Source organism: Pelobates fuscus, chromosome 12, assembly GCF_036172605.1.
Source record: "Pelobates fuscus isolate aPelFus1 chromosome 12, aPelFus1.pri, whole genome shotgun sequence".
In the NCBI taxonomy this organism is placed as follows: domain Eukaryota; kingdom Metazoa; phylum Chordata; class Amphibia; order Anura; family Pelobatidae; genus Pelobates; species Pelobates fuscus.
Genome location: NC_086328.1, coordinates 66,525,510 through 66,551,147, shown reverse-complemented (window position 1 = coordinate 66,551,147; position 25,638 = coordinate 66,525,510). Strand labels below are relative to the sequence as shown.

The 25,638-nt window shown below is 36.9% G+C and overlaps 1 protein-coding gene across 15 annotated transcripts in view; it reads right to left on the bottom strand.

Moving 5' to 3' along the window:
• The window catches only part of NRXN2 (neurexin 2), a 973,084-nt gene extending 948,608 nt beyond the window's left edge, over nt 1-24,476 (bottom strand). For all 15 annotated transcript variants that reach the window (XM_063438522.1, XM_063438529.1, XM_063438527.1 and 12 more), the window contains exon 1: nt 24,337-24,476. The gene's annotated coding sequence lies outside the window, so the exon portion shown is untranslated. The remainder of the gene's footprint in view (nt 1-24,336) is intronic.
• Between the last annotated feature and the right edge of the window lie 1,162 nt (nt 24,477-25,638).

Genomic DNA, 25,638 nt, shown 5'->3' with positions numbered 1-25,638 from the left:
CTATAAAACCTGTACATGGGGGTTCGCTTAAACTTGGGAGACTCCACTGAACACAAATATTAGTCTCACAACAATGATATCATCAGTGAAAAGTGCCGTTTGTGTGTGAAAAATGCAAAAGACTTCTCTTTCACTAACAATACCATCGCTTTGATATGTTTTACTGTTTTGAAACACTAATATTTGTGTTCAGCAAAGTCTACCGAGTAAAACAGTGGCCCCCTTGTACAGGTTTTAGGGTAAACAAAAGCAGGGTTTAGGTGCTAACTATAACTTAAGAGATGGATAGGGGCTTCAGATTATCGCACAAGATCTCCCCAACCTTGTGAAAACACAGATAGAGAAAAAAAAAAAAGAGGAGATAATCCGCGCCAATGGTTTAGTGAAACCACATGTAAATAAAGATATATACATACATAAATGCAACAGGATCTTGTTGGTAGATGGATATCTCAAAAAGACAAAAGCAGAGATAAACAATTTAAACGTAGTATTTTTGACTTTTTATGGAGTTAATATATTAACTCTTGAAAAGTGTGAGGCTCACTTACACTTTCAAGAGCTACATAGAGCTTTGCTGTTGAAGGCGTGGATGGCATAATCCCTGTCTAAGGATGTAAGTACAGCAGTAGTGATGGTATTTTCAACAGTGGTGATGGTGCTTTCCTTGGTAGAGTACAATATGTAAAGAAATAAACAAAAACATCCAATAGTGTAATGTGTCTAGTACATTATTTTCTTCTCAAAAAATGGTAGGTTTCTTACTTAAATTTGTCAGAGCATGAACCTGCTCTAGTGTAGTCAAGCTTTTAGTGGTATAATCCCCACCTGGGATATGCAGGTCCGGAATAATTAAATTTACAGGGATAAACTTTATTAAATAAACAAAAAGTATATATAATGGTATATTTTAAAATCCAAAGTGGGTAAAAGCACACTCTAAACACGTTAACTGTGCTTTTACCCCCTTTGGATTTTAATATGAATTGTCAGATTATTTTGTTTAAGATAGTTGTATCTATAAAACATTCTGTACCACTGTAAATAGAGACGTATATGTGTTTATCACTAGTTTAGTCTTTTACTGCATCTCAGCCTATTAATCAGTTTCCTGCTGGGTTTCTCCCTATAGATTCCACAACGCTTCTTGACATCCAACGTCTTTTTATTTCATATGCCAAATGTGCAAAATTAATCTTTGCCTTTTGAGGTTTGTTATAATCTTGTAAGACATTTTATCCAATCAATACATACTGGATATATGTAAGAAATGTTCTACTTAAAATATATTTACATTTTGCATTTCTTCTACCTAAACAATCATTATAAATCACTTTGATTACATTTGTCACCAATGTGACCTTATCTCTCAACATCTATCCCAGTTGGGCAGTTTGTATAATGTTTGGAAATAGTGTGTAATATTAGCTATATTGTATTTACTCGAATTTAATGAGCACCTTTTTTGGACAATAACGTTTTCAAAATTTGAATGTGCATTAGAATCATTGGCGCATTACATTTGGGGCAAAATTCAAAATGTTCTGGCAAATTAAACCTAGTGAATTAAAACTAGAGAATTCAAACAGACAAATTAAAATTGGTGACTTAAAACAGGTGAATTAACACAGGCGAATTTCATTCCGGCGAATTCACACAGGCAAATTGAGTTCCTGAAAGAGGGCTTAAGAAGGAATAGACTTAACATCTAACACTTAAATTGAAATACCACCAATGTTACTATGTCAATAAACATTTTCATTGTAGCACAATGTTGTATAGTTGTACCTTCTTGAATAAATGTGCCTTACATTTGGCAGCAAAAACATGTGTTAGCTTCCAGGTTTCAAAAATTGAGGTGTGCATTAGATTTGAGTAAATACGCGGATATATATATATAAAAAAAAGGTGCAGCACCTGAACTAATTTTGCACCACAACCACTGCTGTGAACTATTGTTTATAGTACTTTGGGTCCTTCTTTAAATAAGTAGCAATGCAATGTGTGAAATAAGTTAGGATGTAACTACTGAGACAAAGGTTTAAAAATGAAACCAGGAAGTATTACTTTACTGAGAGGGTAGTGGATACATGGAATAGCCTTCCAGCTAAAGTGGTAGAGATTAAAACCCTGAAGGAGTTTAAGCATGTGTGGGATAGGCATAAGGCTATCCTAGACTTAAAGGGAAACTCCAGTGCCAGGAAAACGATCCGTTTTCCTGGCACTGGAGGGTCCCTCTCCCTCCCACCCCCCAATCCTCAGTTACGGAAGGGGTGAAAACCCCTTCAGTCACTTACCTGAGGCAGCGGCAATGTCCCTCGTCGCTGCCTCCTCCTCCGCGACGCTCCTCCCTGTGATTCCGTCGGCCGGTGGGCGAGACTGATCCCGCAATGCCGCGCATGCACATTAGCGCTCCCCATAGGAAAGCATTGAAAAAGATTTTAAATGCTTTCCTATGGGGAAATGAGTGACGCTGGAGGTCCTCACACAGCGTGAGGACGTCCAGCGACGCTCTAGCAAGGAAAATCCTTGCTATAAATCAGGAAGTGACCTCTAGTGGCTGTCTAGTAGACAGCCACTAGAGGTGGAGTTAACCCTGTAAGGTAATTATTGCAGTTTATAAAAAACTGCAATAATTACACTTGCAGGGTTAGGAGTAGTGGGAGTTGGCACCCAGACCACTCCAATGAGCAGAAGTGGTCTGGATGCCTGGAGTGTCCCTTTAAGATAAGGCCAGGGACTAATGAAAGTATATAGAAAATTGGGCAGACTAGATGGGCCGAATGGTTCTTATCTGCAGTCACATTCTATGTTTCTGATCTCTATACTGTTTACAGTTTATACCATGGAAACTAACAACAAAAACAGAAAAACAGAACCAACAAACATAGTATCATTTCAGACTGCACATAATCGTTTAAGTAACAGAATCCCTTTAATCAGTCTATGGCATCTTATTCAACATCTGCCTACAATATAATATAACTCATCTCATATGCTTATCAGGATGAGAAATGCTGGCAGTAATTTTTAGACTTGGAGATTATTTTCTGTTCAAACTGCAATTCGTTAGAATTTTTGAAACACAAAATAAGCAGTGGCCAGGCATGTCCACTTTGGTTTGTGATTCTGATTTACACCCATGGCTCCAGTAAATGAGATGATATATGGGGAAGTGGATAGTCAACAATAGAAGCCAAAAAATACTTTAACAGTAACCAATTTCAGGTCCTCACCAAGTAGTCTATGAACCTGTGTTTTCATAAGTAAGAACTTGTTTTTAAAGTTATGATGCAGAAACAACTATCCTAATGACAGAAAACTAGTATTTGACAACTTCCCATCCACAACCATGAAACCCATCTAAGTTACAGAGCCTTGTATAATTATGCACTTCCACTACGATATGACCACATTCTAGTGTTTTAATTTCTGGAATTAAAAGGAATGTATTGTAATTTCTACACAAGGTGCACATATTTTTGAGACAACATTATTAAACAAATAAAAATAAAATACATTTACAGCTACATATGTATTCACACCATGAGTCAATTCTTGGAAGAACTATCTTTGGCTGTATTAAGTGCATTCATTTTACATATCTGAGTCTTGTAGCATTTGACAATTCTTCTTTGCAAACTTGATAACGCTCTGCCAAGCTATGTGGAGAGCATTGATGAATAGCAATTTTCAATTCTGTCACATTCATATATTCTCATCTCACATCTAAACTTAAAGGGACCCTCCACTGCCCAAATACAAAATGAATAAAGATAATGTTTTAGTACATACACTAAATTAAAACACTACATTAAAACTTTTTTCATTGGAATTATATCTAAAAACTGCTTGCACAAACTGCAGATCTCTTGTCTGCTGCCTTTGCAAGTCCTCCTCTTCAAACCCTGCCCAGACTTTCTGTGGCTGTCCAATCACAGACTTCCCAGTGCAGTTCAATGAGAAGTGTTTGCAAGGCAGATGCTTTGGGCAATTGCTGTCACTTGAGTTTAGTGCAACAAAGCTAGCCAAACAAGAAAGTAACAGGGTCTGTTGTCTGCTTGAAAAGCCAGAGGGGTGTAACCGGTATTATTTATAAAAGTGTCAATTTCTATTGAAGTCTGCACTTTTTCCAAAAATGAAAAAATAGGACACACTCTTCACACACAAAACTTTTCAGCAAGCTAAAGTGCTTGATTGTCTTGATTAGTGGGTTATATTGAGACATTCAGGGTTTATAACACCAAGGCGGGTGCAATGATTTCTACTGCCTAAGGCAAAAAAAAGATATGCTGTCCCTGTATGCTCCGCCCATAGTGTGACATCATAATGTCCTAAACTGTCAGAGAACTTCTTAATTTGGTATCGTCATGCAGAATTGCCATATTTAAGTACATGAAATTAGGTTGTTATCAACTAACACCAGAAAAATAATAAATAAGAAAAGCTCTTTAGAAAAGTTTTAGGTTTGCTTTTTTAATTGGTTAGTAGATAACCCCTAACTTGCTATACTTATGTGGAATTTCCATATTTAGGGACAGCAAATAAAGGATCTATCTGCTATACAGCTCCCTAATTTGTTATCCTTAAACATAGCAATCACACGTAAAAGAACCAAATTAGGAAGCTATACCCTAAACATCTGAAAGTTTGCCATTAAGAAAAAACATTCTCTCATGCACACATACACACATACTCACAGACATACACACACACATATAATTTTTAGTTATTTTTAAGAGGTCCCACCAATATGCCTACTTGTGTCTGGGCTAGAGTGGATCTTTTCCCTGGTGGTCACTGGGGCTGCTGGGATCTTCCTACAAAGATCGACCTGAACCTTGTAGTGATGCAGATGCCAGAGTGTCATCATATCATAGCTTCCTGCACACTACAGAGCATATGAGGTAGCGGTGCAGGAATATATCAATATAGAGCTCCCGCACCACCTCAGATTCCCACAGTAGTATATTTGGGCAGGGTATGTGGGTAGGCAGGTGCCTACTGTGCCAAGTGAGAGAAGGATATTGGCGGCTATCTGGGGAAATCGGCCAGTTGCCCAGACGCCAGTAAAGCCGCCAGCACACCACGGGTGCCCCCCTGAGCACTAATGTCCTAGACAACCGCCTAAGTGGCTTAATAGGCTACTCCACTGACAAAAAAATAAAAAAAAGATATAATCGCTAAACAAACCAGGAAGTAACAGGATTGGTAGTCTGATTGACAGCTATGGAGTGTAACAAGGCTTATTTATAAAAGCACCAATTTCTACTGAAATCTGCACATTTTGTAAAATGAAAAAAGAGGACATACTCTTCACACATAAAGCACTCCAGCAAGCTGAAATGCTTTTAGGGATCTGGAAGGACCAACCCTGTATTGCACTTTAATGTGGATTTGGTCATTTGGATGTATGTTTATATACTTAACTTGCTGAACAAAGAAAACAACTGTCCAGAAACATAAGTTTTCAACTTGAATTACTTTGTCTTTGGCTCTATAAAACCTTGCATTGAATGATGATCAGTTTCACAGCACCTGCTGGTGAAAAGCTTCCCCATGCCATGACACTGCCAGGATCATTGCTTTCCATAGAAATGGCATTCTTACGATGATCAGCAATGCTGGCTGTGGTAGATAGCAATTTGTACTCAGTCTTTGGTCTCCTAAGACCAGAGAGACATTTTTTTTTACATATTGTTTGTGTTTTCCACATGCTTTTTTTCAATTTAAAAACAGGATATACTTTTTTTTTCAGCAATGGTTTTCTTTTGGACACATGTCTATGAAGAACAGCCCATTTTCATCTTGGTTTCCTCTCTAATTACACCCTCTTTACTTGGTCTCTGGTTCTGGGGAATGGATTTCTCTCAACAGAGGCACGGTTTTCTTTTAATAATGCATTTAATGGTGCTATGGGGGAAGTTATGATATTTTATGATATTTTTTATTACTGAACACTAATTGCTACCTCTGCACAATATTTTCCCGTACTTGTTTCGATAGCTCTTCGGTCTCCATAATTTTGTTTGTTGATTTGCTCTGCAAATTATTCTGCGGCCTTGCACAAACAGATGTATTTATTTTCAGATCATGTGACACTTTAAACACGCACTGGTAGGCTCCATTCAAATGAGGTATGTTATTTCTTCAGGCAATAAATTCTACCAATGAATCATTTAGAGTTTATAGCAATAGCAGTGGATACTTATGAATCTAGCAAATATTTGCTTTTTTGTGTGTGTGGAATCACTAGAAAACACATTATTAAAACCTGCTGCTTTGCATTTTACAAAACCAAAATATTAAGTAGGGGGTCATTTAGGAAGCCGAAACTTGTGTTTAGATAAAGCTTCACACTTGAATTCTGCTATAAATATAGTTTATATAGTTTATAATGTGATCCCCGCAAAACATAAAAATGATCAAATATACAGTAGTGGCAGGTGGGTAAAGGCCTACAGGTAGTATGAGTTAAGGGCGATCAGGACATTCTTTGGTACTACTACCCCATAGTATTTGGCTTACTGTTGTTTGTTTTTAAACATTTTGGTTTGAATAAATTGTTTTATCCTGTACAAGTCCTTTGAGTTCCTGCACTTTCCTGCTTTTAAAGAAGAGTTTTGCCCCACTTAAAGGCACACTGTCCATAACACTGAGAGTACAACTTTTTTTGCTCTCTAAAAGGTGAGCAGTTATCTGCATTATTTTAATGAATGCTTATGAATTGAGTATAATACACTATGAGCATTTGTTCCTTCTCTTTCTTTCTCCTGAGCACCTGGGTTCTCATATAGAAGAAGTTTGGTATTATCTATAAATACCCCTGCGATTGTGACCTTAGCCTGTCCTCCCTAGGCTCTATGCCATGTGAGTGTGTTACACATATATCTTCTAAACCACTCCAATTATCCGTATATACTGCACCATATTTTGTCAATTTGTTTTCTCTTTTAGTTATTTCCCTTAAAAACCATTCCCCTATTTAAGGGTAAGTGTTTATGGTTTATCAATATTAGCGCTCCACTGGGTCTATTTGAAGTGGTATTTATTTCCACTAAGAGCACTCCACATTTGTTTAGTAAGAGTTAAACATAAAAACCCTTAACAAAACAAACTCATCGAAATATTCCATAACCAGCAGCATATGCATGCAGCACAAAAATTACTGATGCATAAAATATTTCTTATTACTTCCTATTTCCTAGATAAGAACTTTGTTACAGAAAATCTTTTTGATGCCGATTCTCCTCCCATATCCTGATACCTCTCCATGCAGCAGACAAGTAGATATTGATCGTAATGTTCAAAATGAAGTAATGTTTATTTAAAGATTCTATAATATTTGTTTGGAGCTATTGGTATATTAAGTATACGTTATCTAGGCACTAAGGGAACACAGTGTAAATGTCTGACAAATTAAAGCAGTCTCTGTAGAAAGAAATACAAGTCATTGTATATAGTTTCAACAATGTGAGTGAGATAAGCTATACACGGAAAGAATATAAGGCTATGTACATAATGAGAGAGAAGAACATCGACTGAGAGAGAAAAAATAAACCAGACATGCTAAAATATTGGATGATGTATAGAAAAAACATGTTACAAACGAGCATTAACACAAACATTAATCATCACAAGGGTCGCAAAAGATATTTTAATGTTGAGAAAAAGGGAGATGCAATGAATTTTAAATAAATCAGGGCTACACAACCTATTGATGTTAACAGCCTCAGTTTTATTTACAGGTAAATCGATCACGGCAATTGAGTCTGTGATTTACTCAGCAATTACTTAAAGTTGGGCGAGTTTAAAATCTGTTATGTTAAAAGCACTCGAAAATGGACATTTCTTTTTTGAAATATAGACGCTAAGGCATATGATTACATTACTATAAAGCTCATAAGCCAATGGCTAACATATTAAGGGACAACTCCACACCCATAAAGCACTTCAATTAGCCGCTATTAGCACACCCAAAATAGGCAAGATATTTTTTTTCCATTGATATTGAGCACCACACTCCCCAATAAGGAGGATTTTGTTTCTCCAAACAATTAAAAAACAAAACTACAAAAAAAAAAACTGAGTAATGTAACATAGTCTCAAACTAGGATCAATGACAAAATGACTACCAATCTCCCGTCTCCCGCACAAAAGTTGTTTAACCCCTTAAGGACCAAACTTCTGGAATAAAAGGGAATCATGACATGTCACACATGTCATGTGTCTTTAAGGGGTTAAAGTATTCCTGGCAGTAATGGTCTCCCTCCCTCACTAGCTGAAGTCAATGTAACTAGAAGAATCCTGCATGGATTATTTTATTGCTCCTAGCTTTTCCCTCTATTGGTCACTGAATTCTTTTTAAACTTAGTGGCTGTCCCCTAACCATCAATTATCTTGGACAGGAGGTCTAAGTTGGACAGGAGGTCCAACACACATGATTTGGCAGATTTCTTATCCATCATGAGAACCAAAAGCTGCTTATTTGATAGATATTTTTATTTTTGTGTTTACTAATCCCAATATTTTCCAAATATGCATTTTGGAGTGTGTAAAGTAAAATGAAATGTAGAAATCCACACCTCTTTGTTATGCAGCTGGGACTTTGTTATTTTTATGGGCTTTGTACATGGCAGTCAGCAGAAAGTATAGAAGAGAAATTAAACAATGTTTTTACTTCTGCTTTTCATTTGCAATGTTTTCCCTGACTTTGCCTTATCTGAACTGGATTGTGATGTCATTTACAAAATGAAAACAGAGCTTCTCATTAAAAAAAAAAAAAAAAGGTAAACACTAGTTGTAGGTGATTTTCCATGATTTATCCAGTGGTGTAAATTCCAGAGAAAAGATAGTTTGCTGTTAACAGTATGTCAGAGATATTTAAAGGGACAATATAGGCACCCAGAGTTTGTGGGAGTTTTGTGGAAGTAGCTTTGTAGCTTTTAAAATCGTATGTTAACTATGGAAGCAACACAAGAACAGCAAAACATTCTTTAAACGCGTCCGTTACCTTCTCAATATTGAGATTAAATCAATTATATTTTAACAAGAAGGTGCGAACGATAACACTGCTTAAAAAAATAAAGCAGTACACCATTTGAACTCCTTTAAGTGCTCTCCCTCTATTTTATATATGTATCATCTATCCTTCATCTGTTGATCTATTTTTCCATCTACAAATATATATATTTTAATCTCTGAGCCTTTTTTGAATAATTGGTAATTGTATATAATATACATTCAAAGGTAAGGTGAGGTAAATAGATTACATCTACAACTCATTCTACTAATTGTCTATCTACTATCATTGGTCATTCTTATAACCAAAGATAGTAGATAGACAATAAACCTTCAAAAAAAAAAAAAAAAAAACTGTTCAATTATAGCTCTCTAAGGGGCACTGGATTTGTTATGAAAGGCTGCTCCCTCCCAAGATTTCTCTTTTTGGTTCCAGTGTCGATGACATAGTCTGTACTGCTCCCAGGATTCACAATGCCAATTTCAAGGTATTCGATTTCAGACATTACAAATAACACCTCCCACTTTCTGCATTTATAAATTATGTATTCCTTTCTTATGTGCTGCTTCCAAGGAAGAGATCTCTGCTTTCTGTGTATTTCATTTATTAAATGGTATATTCCAGTCTCTTTGTCTCACTGCTCACAGGACTGACACCCTCTAATCTAATCTTGAACACACACACTGTTCAAAGATTGTGTTTAACACCTTTCATTATTTTGATGTTTGCATTTCTGTGTTTGTTTTATTTCTTTGATGGAGCTATCCTAATGGTATCACACCTGACAAACCTCAGACTTTTACACCATCCAGTGTTTTTGGAACTGATGCAGCTAACTGACATTGTGTCTATCTAGGATTAATATAGACAGGACTGGCCAAAGACATTGTGATGCTGTGGTTCAAAGTGCTTCACCTACCCTCAAGAATACCTCATGAAACCATACAAAGTACTTACTACACACAATGCATTATAAAAAGCATGCTTTCTTATGCAACCCATTCATATTTCACGTCCCAGTTACCTCTTACCTAGTTAATATGTACCTGCAATAGTGTGCCCATGTCAGTACATATCTCATTGTGTCCCCCACTTCAAATATCCCACCACCTATCAACAACTGATATAACGAAGATAACCCACCCCCTTTCCAGTACAGTTACCTCAAATAATATTCATCCAAGCATTTTCAAGTTCACCTCAGAAGAAAATGTTTTTAATCAGTTCCTGCCATAGTCTTGTGTGATCCCATTCATCCCCAACAGTCACACTGCAATAGATCATCCTACCATAACTACATCTCCCTGAAGTTACATCCCTAAATAAACCTCACCCCAGCCCATTTCCCCACAGCCACATTCCCTAGTAAGTCTTGTAAAAGCACATGACTCTTTTGTTTTTGATACATCAGCATTACCTCGATTTATCAAGAAACACTCATACTTACACACATACAAGGACACCACACATACTTACATACACATCATCCCATAGTTGCACCCCACTGTTTATCCTTCACTGTCAAATCCCCATAGTTTGTCTCTCCCCAAGCTATTGTGAAATAGACTATTTGAGAAAGTATATATATTAAAAAAAAAACACTGGGCAAGATGTTGTCCTCCCATTTGGACTTCATTATGATCAACAATCATCTGAATAGTATTATAAAATTCAGTCATTGGCCTAGTTTTAATCCGCTTTACACATAATTTAGTAATTTTGGACAAACTTTTGAAGTAATTTTTTGCAACATATTAAATATCAAAAAATATATCATACATAACAATATAACGCAACATTAATATGGAGGCAGCCAAGTATTAAGATCCAGCACAAGTAAGAAAAGATAATAAATATAAATAAAGGCAATTGGAAAATAGGGGAGTATAATATTGAAGATACCACAAGCATAAAAAAAGGAAAACTGAAAAAAAAAAAAAACATTACAGAGCCGCTTTAATGATATGTGGGTATGTGGGTAGAGCTAACATCTCATTTGATCACTTCATACTCATCGACCAAGTACCCATGACCTTTTTAAAAAGCAGGTGTTCTGCAAGGACTGAGAAATTATATTACCAAACACAAAAATATAAAGATAGTGTGCATACATTGGCATGACAAATCTGTCTCTGTAAATTCAATAAGTTGTAGTATTAATTATACCATTTTGTTTACTACTATATGTAATCGTGATATGTTAAAATAAGGTAACCGGCTAATGCTTGAATACAGGTATACCCTTCAGTTTACATTTACCTCATTCACAACCACTTCTCTGAAAAAATTACACACTGCCAATGCAGTATGCTCAATCCAGCTGTTCTCACCTGCTACAACTTGTGATCCATTACCAGCACTTTAGTTTATATTACATATTACAAAAAGGAGATTGGTTAAACATATTTTAACAAAGCTACTAAAATGTTGAGCAACCTTCCAAAAACCATTAAACTTCCCACTAGCCCATCAAAAGTAATGCATTGCTGTATTTAATTGCAAAATGTAGCTGTTTAATTACCTGACTACCTGGTACATGTTCAGTGGTTATATTAAATTGAAATTTGGAGTATATGGCATATAATATATATAATATATTCAGTACTAAAGAAAATAATTGTCACATTTACTTCATAAATAAAAATAGTTACATAGTTACATAGCTGAAAAGAGACTGTCCATCAAGTTCAGCCTTCCTCACATATGTTTTTGCTGTTGATCCAAAAGAAGGCCAAAAACCCAGTCTGAAGTGCTTCCAATTTCACAACAAACTAGGAAAAAATTCCTTCTTGACCCCAATTTAATGTGGTCATATTTCTGTTAACATAATGATTGCAGCAAATAGACTAATGACTAAAAGAGTTGACTACATAATCACATGTTGAATCCAACTCATTTTGTCAGTGTTATGTGACATAGAGACTCTGTTTTCAGCATGGTAAATTAAGTAAGACTGTGCTGTCAAATTCCTCAAATCTTTAGTGATTAGGCCTAAATAATTAACACTATAGGCAACATTTTATAACAAGTGAGATCTGTGAGATTTGTCCACTAAGAATCAAGTTTGTCTAATTTTGCATCAATGACAAATACTATGCAAAATTGCTATCTTGGAGAAGCACTATAATAGACTCCCATTGGTTACAGTAAGGCAAGTCTGGAAAACCATCAGGCTTGTAATAAAATTACAGCTATTCACTAAGCTTGTTATACTTGACTCTTGAATAATTGTTCAAGTTGGGGATTTCAAAACCTGAATTTCCATACAATGAAAATCTAACTGTGTAACTAAGGAAATAAAATACACAAATAAATAAAACAGCATTCCAATAATCCCCAAAACAGCGGCATGACTGCCTCCCCATTCTCCACTCTGTGGTTGATGGTATATATTGAGAAAGCATACAGGAGTTCTTCAGACACCCTTATATACAGGGCCACCAATAAATAATCGTCTCTATGTATGCACTATATCTATGTGGAGTGTGACATAATATCGAATGGGAGTGTAACATGGATCCCCTCACCTTCTTCTCCTATTCCACAGGATGTATGAAAGGGGGATTCATAGAAAGTAGATCTGGTAGGTTTCTAGATTGTTAAATGTAGTTAGGTTATGGGCCCACATTGACAGTTGATAACCCCTACTAGTAGATACAATACCAATGTGGCACAGTTAGTAGGAAATAATGCTGGGACAGTCCAGCCTTTCACAGTACTATCCAACATTCAACATTAAATACGAAGCACTCATTTTAGCCACAGGCTCTAATCTATATGTTAATATGTCTATATCTAATATAGACATATTTAGTTGGTATTAAAGGGACACTATAGTCACCTGAACAACTTTAGCTTAATGAAGCAGTTTTGGTGTATAGAACATGCCCCTACAGCCTCACTGCTCAATCCTCTGCCATTTAGGAGTTAAATCCCTTTGTTTATGAATCCTAGTCACACCTCCCTGCATGTGACTTGCACAGCCTTCCATAAACACTTCCTGTAAAGAGAGCCCTATTTAGGCTTTCTTTATTGCAAGTTCTGTTTAATTAATATTTTCGTATCCCCTGCTATGTTAATAGCTTGCTAGACCCTGTAAGAGCCTCCTGTATGTGATTAAAGTTCAATTTAGAGATTGAGATACAATTATTTAAGGTAAATTACATCTGTTTGAAAGTGAAACCAATTTTGTTTTTCATGCAGGCTCTGTCAATCATAGCCAGGGGAGGTGTGGCTAGGGCTGCATAGACAGAAACAAAGTGATTTAACTCCTAAATGACAGTGAATTGAGCAGTGAAATTGCAGGGGAATGATCTATACACTAAAACTGCTTTATTTAGCTAAAGTAATTTAGGTGACTATAGCGTTCCTTTAAGTTTCAGGACACACATCTACTGGCCCTTGATTTAAAAGTGTATGAACACCATCAGAGCTTGGAGGGGGCTTGGAATCCATTTCCAATTTGCTTTATATGGTTATGGCAGACACTTAATGGGTTAGTGGACTGGGATCCTCATTGGACATAAGTTAACTGTTCACACTTCACCACAAATAAATGGGAGCAGGAGTATGTGCATATATGGCTTTCCCCACTCCAAACAATGACTGTCCTAGCTCCACACTATAAGCCCAAACTTTGCTGCACTTACAATATAGGATGAGGGGAACCACTAAGACGGTTAATAGGAGATATGTGGAAAACATTTCATTTAAACCCCATCCCAAAGGTTACAATTTAACATATTGAAAAGAACTGCACATCTCCACTGACCACTATCATATTTTAATCTCTAAGACCGCTTTTCATCATATAATGTCCTGATAATTTAACACTAGCTCCTTTAAACAGCCCTGTTATCATTAAAGGAGAAGGACAACCTGTAAAGGAACACAATATTACAATACATGACTGTTATGATGGCAGAGATCAGGGGTGCCCGAAAGGTAAATAACAACATGTTTTAAAACTACAACTTTCGTGATGCTTTGTCATTCTAAAAACATTCTAAAATGCATGCAAAGCATAATGAGAGTTGAATTCTACATCTATTAGATTTACCTTTTGGGCACCTCTGGCATAGATTCTCATAGGTTTTCAAGGTCTTGTTAAAACACAAAATGACCCATATGGATAGTAGAGAGGACAACACACTTGCTTCTGTTTACTTATTTTATTACTTGGCCATTACGAGCAAGTCTTCTTTCCATGATCATCCCTTTTGGTAATAATTTGTTGCTTCTTAACAGGAAGCATTTTGCGCCGAGCTGGTCTTTACCATCCAAGTCTAGACAGATTTGGATGTAAAAGGCAGAAGTGAATCATTTGTATTATCTCAGAGGAAACTGAGAGGCCATGAGTTGGGTGCTCTAAGAGTGCTGGTTTGTGGCAAACTCCCAATAAAAAGAATGGACAAAAAACAAATAGACTACGCCAAAGGGATCTTTGTTCCATAAACATTACACTAAACCATAGTGGTTATGATGCTAAGTGTGCCTGAAGATGTATTAAACAGCCAATCAACTTAAAAAATATGTTTGTTTACAATAGCTTACTTCATATTTAATAGGTAGACTTCAACATTACACAAAATGTACCAATATTTTTACACAGAAGAATATGGGGATTAATATGTGGGCATTTCTCTGTCAAACTCAGCACCACATTCCGTTGTGCAAAACTGAACCACCAAAGATTGTGTTCAGGATAAAATAAAACTTAATGTGAGTTTTTTAAGAGATAAGAAATTATTAATTAATTTAAAGGAAGAACACAAAAGGCTGTATTGCCCCCTATTTAGAAAGCAGAATTTTGTAACTACCAAGGTTATTCACCCCAGGTGAATTTTAAATTAAAGTCAAAGTAGCCTAAATGGAAAAAACTATTTAAGTCAGAATCCTCAATTTAGTACATAAATAATGTGGCGAAAGTACCCTATCCACTGGTTTTTGGAGGGGCCTGTTTGCCAGCCTCCTACCCTGGGACTATGGGCCATGTGATAACCCATGTTCAAAAGTACTGTTTCTGCCCCTTGGACTTTTAAATGGAACAGATTCAAACATGTGGCAGTGGCTATCTTAAATTGTCCAGCAGTGTTTTGTCGTTGAGTGTATGGAACTGTTTTGGGCATGGGACCATGTGCACGGTGGGGCAAAAATAAGACCCCTGAACCGATCTGGGTGATTTTTGGATATGTTGTTCACCCAGATCGGGGCTATAAGGGGCTGTGGGGTTATGTTGTATTTTGGGGTACTTTTGATTTTTTGGGGGAAATGTATGTTTTTTCTGCTCAGAGTTAATTGAGTTAGTCCATTGTCTGAGTTAATGATATCACAGGCAGAGGAGAGGTTCACCCACTGGAACCTGGAGCCTTGTCGTAGGTGCAGGGTGGGTAGAGGACGGCGAGTTCCCAGCCAAGCTGTAACACTGGCTGTGGGGACTGCGGTGCTGATGGTATCTGGTGGAGTGCTTGGAGTCCTCTGTGAGCACTAGGAGCATCCGTCGATGGAGGTACCCAACCGAGGTACAGGAAGTTCCGCTACAAATAACATGACATTCTTATTATCTCCAAGCTCCTTACAGCTTCTAAAATTACTCAGGCACATGATATTCTTATTGGTTGTAATTGCACTATGACATCACTAATGTCAATAAAGGAAAAAAGAAAAAAGAAATGTTGCTTCTCATACAAGTGCGAAAAGGAGTGCAAAAAATTCTCTATACATGAAGTATTTAATAATAAACATTTTCTTTTAAGGATTAATATCAACATTTTAGGATTGGACAAAGAAAAGAAATAGTGAATAGAGCTGTGAGCAACAGCTCTATGTGCACTGCAGCAAAAAGGCTGTTAGAACACCAGACAGCGTGTTGAGAGAATGAGAAAATTGTTTTATATCTCCCAGTCTGCCAGCTAACCAGAATCAGTTTAGTTATTTTCCAAGTGAACTCATTGTAGTGTTATAATAAAACAATTCTGCTTCAGCATTAGTGATACAATGGTGAAGCTGAATAGGTGCCCATTGTCTCTTGGTTATAAGCCTTAACTAGTCACAGTTCATTTACTGTGAGAAAGTCTCCATGTGAGAAAGTCTCCAATTTGAAGCAATTTCGAGTTTGGCCACAAATGAGGGAAAAGCCAAACCTTCTTGACTGCATTTTACAGTCTGTTGCATCACATATTAAGCTACCCTTGAATATTCTATTTTTCCAAAAGATTATGTTCGATACACTAGATACATTTTAATGCAGATACCCCACATATTAACATTATGTATTCTAAGCTTAAAAGAACACTAAATACCAATACAACTTTACGGCATTTGAAGGGAGACTCCTGACCCATAAATCACTTTAGCTTGCTGAAGAGCTTTTTGGGGGAATTTTACAAATGGTACAGATTTCAAAAGAAATTGGACATTTTATAAATTAACCTTGTTGCAATAATCTCCCCTTTCCCTCCCCCCTCCATCCCTCCCCCCCAAGTTGTCAATCAGATGACCGGTACTGTTACCTCCCAATAGTTTAGCTCAGTGGAGCTAAACTCAATAAGCAGGTAATTGACTAGAGAACCTGCCGTGCAAATAATTCTCAGTAAGCTGTGTTGGAAAGTCTGTGACTGGAAGTTGGGGGTGGTGGGAGAGGGGGTTTCAAAGGCCTCAGACAAAAAATAAAAAACATAATTAAATGCCTGAGTGATAGGAACTATCCTGGGCTAGAAACACTGAGTGTTCACAGTAACCCCATGAGAATGGGGTTTTATCAGGGTAGGTTTGAGTTTGGGAGGAAGGCCAATGCAGATTCAATAGCCCATTCTGTCCTGCCCACACCAGATTTCCACAAACTAATCAGCTACAATTTCCATGTGCCCAATCAGGACAGGCCTAGAAACTGTGTGGAACTACTGAGCAGATAGGCACAACCCGCTGAAACTTTCATTGGATAGCCAGAATGCCTTGCGACAGATCACAGTGCTATTTTGTCAGTTAAGGCGCTGGGGATAGCACTAATGTATAAATGTATGTTTCTAGGGATATTCAGTTAACACGCCCTGTTGTCTGGAAGCTAATTAGAGTAATGTGTAATTGATCTGGTTATCTTCCAGACACAGCAGCACCAGGAACTTATTGCCACTGTTTATTACCCCTTTTGTGATTGTCCCTAAACTATGTGTGCTTTACCCTTTACCAAGTGTCATCTAATATTTGGGGAAAGGGCTATATTCAGTTTTTGACTGTCTTCTCTAAAGAGAGGGAACCTTTAACGGGGGTATCCAACCGGAGTACTGGAGCTCTGTTACAGCATCCATATTTTGTTTGGCAACATATCTACTAAACAGTTTTATTTATTTATTTATTTATTTTATTTGGGCAATGGAGTGTCCCTGTAATGTGCTGTAATTTTGCATGTTCAGATTTCAGTGCACAAAATAAAGAAATGTTTGAACAAATACTACACCAAACCTGTCTCTTTAGCCACCCACTGCTTCCACTCTAGTATTTATTCATAGTGAACTTAAAAAAAAAAACATCTTTAAAGAAAAAATATGAATCGATCTAGTAGAAACCAAATCTCACAAAATGTCAGAAAGGTTTTTTTAAATAAATATCACTGTAAACATGTACAGTAGTACAAATATGTCTCTGATGAAGTGTAGCAACACTCCACAAAATGTGTAAGGTGCCGTGTATACTGTGAAGCTCCCGCTTTAAGAAGACAGTTGGAACATAGGATTTATATCTAACGGGTTGTATCTGGAACACATGCTGTGACAGGTTCCGGTACAGAGATCTTGTGGCTCTGTCGGAATACCCTGAAGTGTTCCAATTGTTAAGAGGGGAGGTATGAGCTCAGTCTCCTGTAGAGCCATCTATCCTGCTTCACATTTTAAGTTTCTAATTTTATTGTGTGGGAGAAAAAAATATGTTAGCAATGTACACTATGGGTCTGTAATTATTTTGTTTTGGACTCTGTGTTGACTAACTTGGATTGCATCCCTGTCTTAAATGCAGTATTTATGAATTGGACAGATATGCAACTTGAGATAGATAAACAACTGAAAAGCCTGATGCTCAATTACTTTTTAATTTTATATGTTTTCCTGCATCCATTGCATTATGTTTTACATTACTGGATATTCATACAATATTGCCATTGTTCCCTTACTATTAGCTGCAAGTTTTATTTTATCATATAGCTTTATTTATCTCAGGGCTAGGCAACCTTCGGCACTTCAGATGTTGTGGACTACATATCCCATGATGCTTTGCCATCATAATGGCTCCCATTAAGAGTGATGTAGTTCACAACATCTGGATTGCTGAAGGTTAACCAGCGCTGATTTATCGCATAACTTCAGCATGTTCAAAGCGTAATCATGCCTAAGATGGAAAACAAGTGTTTATTAGAGAAACAAAGCATGTGGTGTGATTGCAGTTAAAGGACAACTGTCACCTCAAACCTATTTTTTGAATATCCTTTCATCAATTTTTGAAAGGAAATATACTTTATTTTTTTTTAATATATGTAAAAACATTAGAAAAACACATCCTCATCAACAGGGAGTAAAGCAGAGACGACCTCAAAGTATGTCAGTGTTCAAAAAATATCTGACAGTACATGACTGAAGTATCCTGTCATATTTTAAAGGTAGGGATAAGGATTTTTTTTTTACATATATTTAGTATATTTAAAAAAAAATCTATTTCCTTTCAAAAAACTTGATTACAATTTTTTTTAATATTAAAAATAGATCTGAGGTGGCAGTTGTCCTCTACGTTTACTAAATTTCATTATAGGTAACTTCACGGTATAAGCATATATTGATCATTCTTGCACACATTAAAATAACTGCCCAAAGTTAACTGTTCCCCTGATTGTTGGCCCACAGCTGGTCTTCTGTGAAGATGATAAAGATAATGGATATTCCCGTTTAGCAACAGATGATCCACCAGTTGGATACCTTTGCAATTTACATTGTGAGATCATGTTTCATATCATTCGGTAGTGCTAGATCTCTCTATATTTTTAGTCTATGATCCTTCCCACCCACGTCATCTTCACCCCTCGCTGCAGCTTACTACATGTCCTCCTCCTTCATCACAACAAGGATTGGTGCAAAGGTTCAGTAGTTCTTACACCTGAATTATATGTACATCTGCCCATGGATGTTCACCATGCCTCATTGCTTACTGCGTACAAAATCACTCCATGCCTTGATAACATGAAAATACCTAGAACTTAATGTGTAGAGAGCACATCTGATAGTTTGGGATATTACAAAGAAATAAGCAGCAAGGCATGACGTAAACATGTATGTGACTTTTATGATACGTTATGTACCTATGGTGATGGTGACATTCCCAGTATTTTTAGATCATATTTTAGTCAGTCTAGCTCATGACAAGGAGATGTGTCTGTCGCTGAAGTATTTTATTTGTCTCCATGTAGATTCCAGTCACTGCGGAAGACCGGGGATTCCACATGCAGATAGAATCCAAGATGGGATATATCAGCAACCTGCCTGGGCATTAGAATTCATTACTAGTTTACAGTTAATCACGGTGTTGTGCCTTGTAACTTAGCATAATGACCACTAAATGTCATAAAAGGTTATCATGCATTTTGCCATTTATGGAGGGATGGCTTATGGAGCACTGTTAATCTGTATAGTATGTGAGATCTGTTTGTAAGAAGACATTTTGTAGAATGGCAAGCTGTCAAGTGGTTGGCTACTGTGCTGTAAAGATATCCTGTGGTGCTTTAGAAATGCCTGTTGCATACAGTAGCTCTGCGGTGGTTAGAGATTCCTTTATTCTTGCTTATTTCTAGGATACACTTTCCACAGAGCAACCACAAGCCATGTTAATGTAGTGACTGCTGAACATGCAAAATAAGGGATGCCTCTCCATCGGCCGGTCATAGGTCAACCCAGAAACACTACACACTGAGTGGATGCACTAGCCGCAGTCGTTGTATGTAGCTAAAAATGCATTTTTAGAAAAATAAAGAGTATTTTAATCTGTACTCAGAAAGAGGGGATATTTAAATATATGAACCTGATATGTGTCATTCTTAAAGCAACCATGCCCCCCCCCCCCCCCCCCTTGCATCACAATTACACTTGTGGATATGATGTATTGGTATGCCGAGAAGAGGCTCAGTAGGTGACAAGCAGCCATTCTGAGCTTAGATATTAGAGGTTGTATGTGGTTCTGCTGTGGCAATAATTCATTGTGCAATTCTAATCAATGTCTAGTAGATAGCTCAGTATCTTATCCTCATCACCGGCACACTGAAACCAGTATGAATATACAACTGCAATTTTCTACACCATACAATACACAGCATTGATTTTGACAGGGTTGATTTAAATCACTAAATAAAGCACTTTGAAATTGGATTTTTATAAATGGACTTAGCATTTGTCAGCAAGCAGTTAAGAGTTAAAGTACAATATATATATATATATTTCATTTTTATTTTTTTAAATACACATATCAGACAGAAATACATACATAAATATATACATACAGTATATCTATTTAGAGGGTTTTCACTTTTTGTACCAAAATGAATTTAGAGACACATTCATATGTTATTACACAAAAACAATCACAAATATATATCTGACTAGAAGTACTATTGTGGTAAAACACAAAATAACAAATATTATGCGTTTGCTTCTTTTCAACAGTTTTGCAAAATAAGTGGTAATACCATTTTAAAAACTAATCTTGAAGTGCAGTGCAGTTGGGGGGGATGGGGTGTTTTCCTTTTTCATTTTAACAAGTTCTTTTCATTAATGTAAAACAAAATACTCCATTTAAAGGAACCATTGCCTAGGTCAGATTTAAAATAAAACAATTTTAGAAGGATAAACTGTTGAAATAATAAATCCTTTTATTAAACATATATTGTTCACAAAACGATTCATTATTTCAACAGTTTATAATTCAGTGATTGTTTTATGTTTAAAATATTATCAATGTTGAATGGTTTGATATTGGTTTGGTACATACATCTATGTGACACAATGCCATCAGTAATCTTTGCTAGCCTTTTGCTATTGCTAATTACAAGATAGCAGCTAGAACACATCCAGCTACCAAGTATATGGTGGCATCTAGGATAATGAAGATGAAAGGTGGTCCTTGATGACAACTGGGATTACCGGTTTTCCAATTACGAGAAAGTGGGAAAAGACTGGAGCATGTCTGCAGCCAGAGAGTTGAGGGTGCACAGTAATTTGGCAGCAGGATCAATGAGCATATCTTTACAGAAGAGAAATATGAGAACTCAACCTACTAGTTTGTTTTGTTATTTTGTACGTAGATAGAAGTGAGCACTAGTCATTTAATATGTGCTTGTTAAGAAAACAATGGCACAGTTCAAACTCTTATTTCTAGTATCTTACTTTGTATAATGTTTATATGTGTATCAACAAGCTCTCACATGACTGACTCTCTACATTCCTGTGTTAGTGAATGTGTGGGTGTAAATTATGTATACACACTATTAGATATTATATTTATACATACATATTTATGTAGCTTCACATGCAATATCTACATACTATACTCACACCCATAATGCTCTTGCATCTGTTACAGCCAGAGAGAACGCTATAGTGTAAATTCAATGTAAATTAGCTAGATAGCTAGATAGATAGATAGATAGATAGATAGATAGACAGACAGACTATATTAGTACGTATTTTTTAGGTAAAACTCTGTAGCATAGATTTCTCTGTCTTCTCTTTATAAAGCACAGTATTTTTCTCTTTTTTCCCCCTCTTTTTTTTTACCATAACCCTTACGCTACACAGCGATACCTTCAATTCATTTATGTATTTTCTTTTATTTTCCTCCACTCTTCCTTCTATGTCTATGTTTCACCCTGTTTGTCTGAGTCTCTCCCAACCCCCTCCCTTCTCCCCTTCCCTATGTTTCTTCCTCGCTCTGTCTCTACCAGTGCCGCCTCCCCCTATAAACTGCACCAAAGGCTGTCAAACATCACAGCTGCAACATTTCCATGCCCTGGTGTCACTGCATATTTAATAAATAAACCAATTTATAGCAAGTGTTTTAAATAAGAAACAGCTAGCCAAATTACACCGAGCCATTGTTATTTTAGAAATTGACACTATAATTGTATTTTTTTATTTTTAATAACAGTTCACTCAAGGCAATACAAATATAAATACCCGTCATTTGTGTCTTTACAACAACCTTCCGAGTACACAGGTTTGTTTTTCGTGATATATTTGTTTTGTGTATGTTACCTTGATAAAATTGTTTGTTTATGTAACCCAAAAAGCTATTATTTTTTATAGAAATCATTGCCAGCTCAAAATTACATGTATTTCCATTTTTATATAAAAAAATAAAAAATACAAGACTTGTGCAAAACACCTCAAATTATTAAGCTCTGCCTTTCTGCATTGTCCTTATGCACAATGCACAGACAATAAATCTGCTTTTAGCTACTCGAATGATGACAAATAAAATGGAAATATTAATAGGATTTTGTTTTCCTCAAACATATCATTTTCTTCCTTTTTGGATGGCTCTATAACTGTAGCAGCTGAAAAAAATATATTCGTTCATACAAAGTATTAACCAAATGAATAAATATAAATCTTTGTAACAAACACATTCGGTATTAGCAAGGCATGTTTACTATCTATATATATATATTTTGCTATATTCAGAATCCTTAAAAATGCAACAGTTGCAATAATTGCATTTGCATGTCCTGAAATCTCACTTTTTTTTTAGACGAAATTGTAGTTCTCTTTAATGGATATTACAAGAAGGTGTCAGGGTTGCCAATCAAGAAAAAGATGTTAGACAGACAAATAAATGCCATTGAATCTTCACCCAATAAAATTCCCATAGACATTACTAGGTCCTATTGCTGGTATTACAGGTTAAAACTGAAATCACTGATGTTTTATTAAATGGAAAATAACTTGGGCTTATTCAACCTATAAACTCTCATAAAATGTAATAGGATGTGCTGAAATATTCCCTGCAATACAAGGGCCCTGGATTTCTCATTAAAGAAAATAGATTTTGTAGTAAAACCTTATAAAAACAAGGTTTCTGACACTAATAAATAACTAGAAAATGCATCTGAAAATAATTCCACGTGTATGCTAGTTTATTATTTTCAGATATGTGATTGAACGGCACTACTTCAACAAAAAAATAACATAATATGCATATAAATATATGCTCCTAAAATGTAGATGTGTGTGTGTGTGTGTTTACATGCGAATACATATGTGTGTGTGTATTGGTAAAGGTAGGATTTACAACACATTGTCTCCTGTACATAATATTTTACCTCTTACTTTATGTGAATTTGACCCCTAATTTCCTACATACACAGAAGCAAGCACATATTCATGACCCTGCACAGACTAAGACTATAAGCAATACATTAGATCATATTTAAAGCATAACGATTTAACACTAGTGTGTTTAGCATCATTTCGAAGGATAATTGCCCACAATTTCTGTGGTATGAGTCTGCAGACAGCCAGTTATAAGGAATACGACAATATAACTCTTCCCAATAAGAACATAAGGGGGTGGAGGGTTCCAACAGAAGATTCCAAATAATGAAACATGGTATGTTGATGGTATCCCTATGCTCCCCAATGCCACAGAGCAACCCATATGAGGTAAACCTGCACAATGGAGTGAGGCTAGCATTATAGATTTTCAATAAGACATTCCCAAATGATGCAGACTAGAATGCATATTCTACCCATGTTTCTGTATCCCTGGCCATGTCACCCCCTTTTTATGTGTCCAGTTTAACTACGGTTGGCATTCTGACATCCATCTAAGCATTTCCTTTTTCAATAAAAAAAAAAAAAAATAGCCCTGTGAAGCATCACGTTCAGACTGTAATACATTTTCCACCCCCTGCAGTATTTGAAGATGATTTGCCTTTCTACCTCTTCAAATACCCCTAGGGAAAATTACAGGCTGCCCTGCACATTTCCCATTTACAATAATAGAAAAAAAAATTAACAGGGTTGAGCATAACATTTCCAAATGGCTTAAATCATATTGCACTTAGCTACTTATACAATATATTACACTGAATGATGTGCCCACCCAACCTCTCAATACTCTGCACAGTAACTTCAAGGTAATATGCATGTCTATCCATTTACAATGAGAGAATAATTGATTAAAAACAGAAGGGGGTGAAAGGGAATGTATGTATTTCAAATGCAATGCCACCCTTGCCATTTACTGCACTTATTTCTTCTATATCCACCCCATTCCCTTCTGAGTACCTGAATCAGAGCAGGGCTGCAGCTTGATAGGGATGGATTCTTTGGAGGTATATACAGGCCCATATATTGCTCACAAAAAAAAAAGATGATGCTGCTACCTCCCTGTATCACAGCAATGGAGACTATGCCAGCATCAGGACCAGCGCAAACCACGCCCACCTAAGGCCGTAGCCCCACCTCTGGCCTCTCATTGGCAGGGGCGTCTAGGCTGCTCCTTTTCAGCACCAAAGACAGAGGTAATAGGAATGCAGGAGAGGAGGGGGAACGAGAGCTTGATTGACGGCAAAGAGAACCAATGAGAGAAGGAGAGTTGGCCAGGGCGTTTGCGAGCCGAAGGGGGGGGGGAGAAGGAGAGAGCAGAGAGAAGGGAAAGAAGAAGAGGTGTGAAGACAGAATGAATGATAGAGTCAGGGACAGGGAGAGCCAGCGGAAATATGCATAAAAAGAGTGCAGGGAGAAGCAGGGACACTGAATCCTTATATCACTTTAACCTTTCCGCCCAAATAATCCCTCCTTGTGGCTGCTTTAATACGTCTGTTCTCCTCCCAGACATTCATACACTCTGCCCTCCCCCAGCATGGCCCCCGGGGGGAGGCAGTGAAGGGTGGAAGGCATGTTTATATTCCCTTCCTAAACCGCATTCCTTTAACCTTCTTTCCACACTTCGCCCATACAGCCTCCATTAGTGTAAGCCATAACGGGTCACGGTCAGCATGCACTGCTAGCGCTACCCTGGGATTACAGGTCTCCTTCATACACACACAGGCAGCCGGTACAGGCTGCCTGAGCATCATGGGGGATGTAGTCCATGGGAGCTGGAGTGCCACTGCCCAAGGCTAGCCATTACGGATCTAAACTCTGTCCTTCTGCCATGTTTATGTACCTATCTCACAATATTATTATTATTATTATTATTATTATTATGCTCTCCCCTCACTATCTCTTTTGTCTCCCCTTTTACATTTCTCTCCATTTTCACTCTCTCCTTTTTTCTTTATCACTATTTTTTCTCCTTATCCTCCCTTTTTTTTCTCTTTTTTTCTCATGTTTTCCTTTCCCTCTTCTTTCTTCCTTTCCCCTTGTCCTTTTTTCTCCCCCTCTTTTTGCCCATCTCCTTTTTCTCTACTCTCCTTTCCCCCTATGGCCTTTTTTCTCTCTCTCTGCCTTTCCCCTATCCTTTCTTATCTCCCTCTCCTTTCTCCTCTCTGTTTCTCCTATCCTAATTCTTTCTCCTATAGCTCTCCTTTTCTCTCCCTCTCTCTACCCTTTCTTTCTCTGTATTCCTCTTTTTCACTTTCCTTC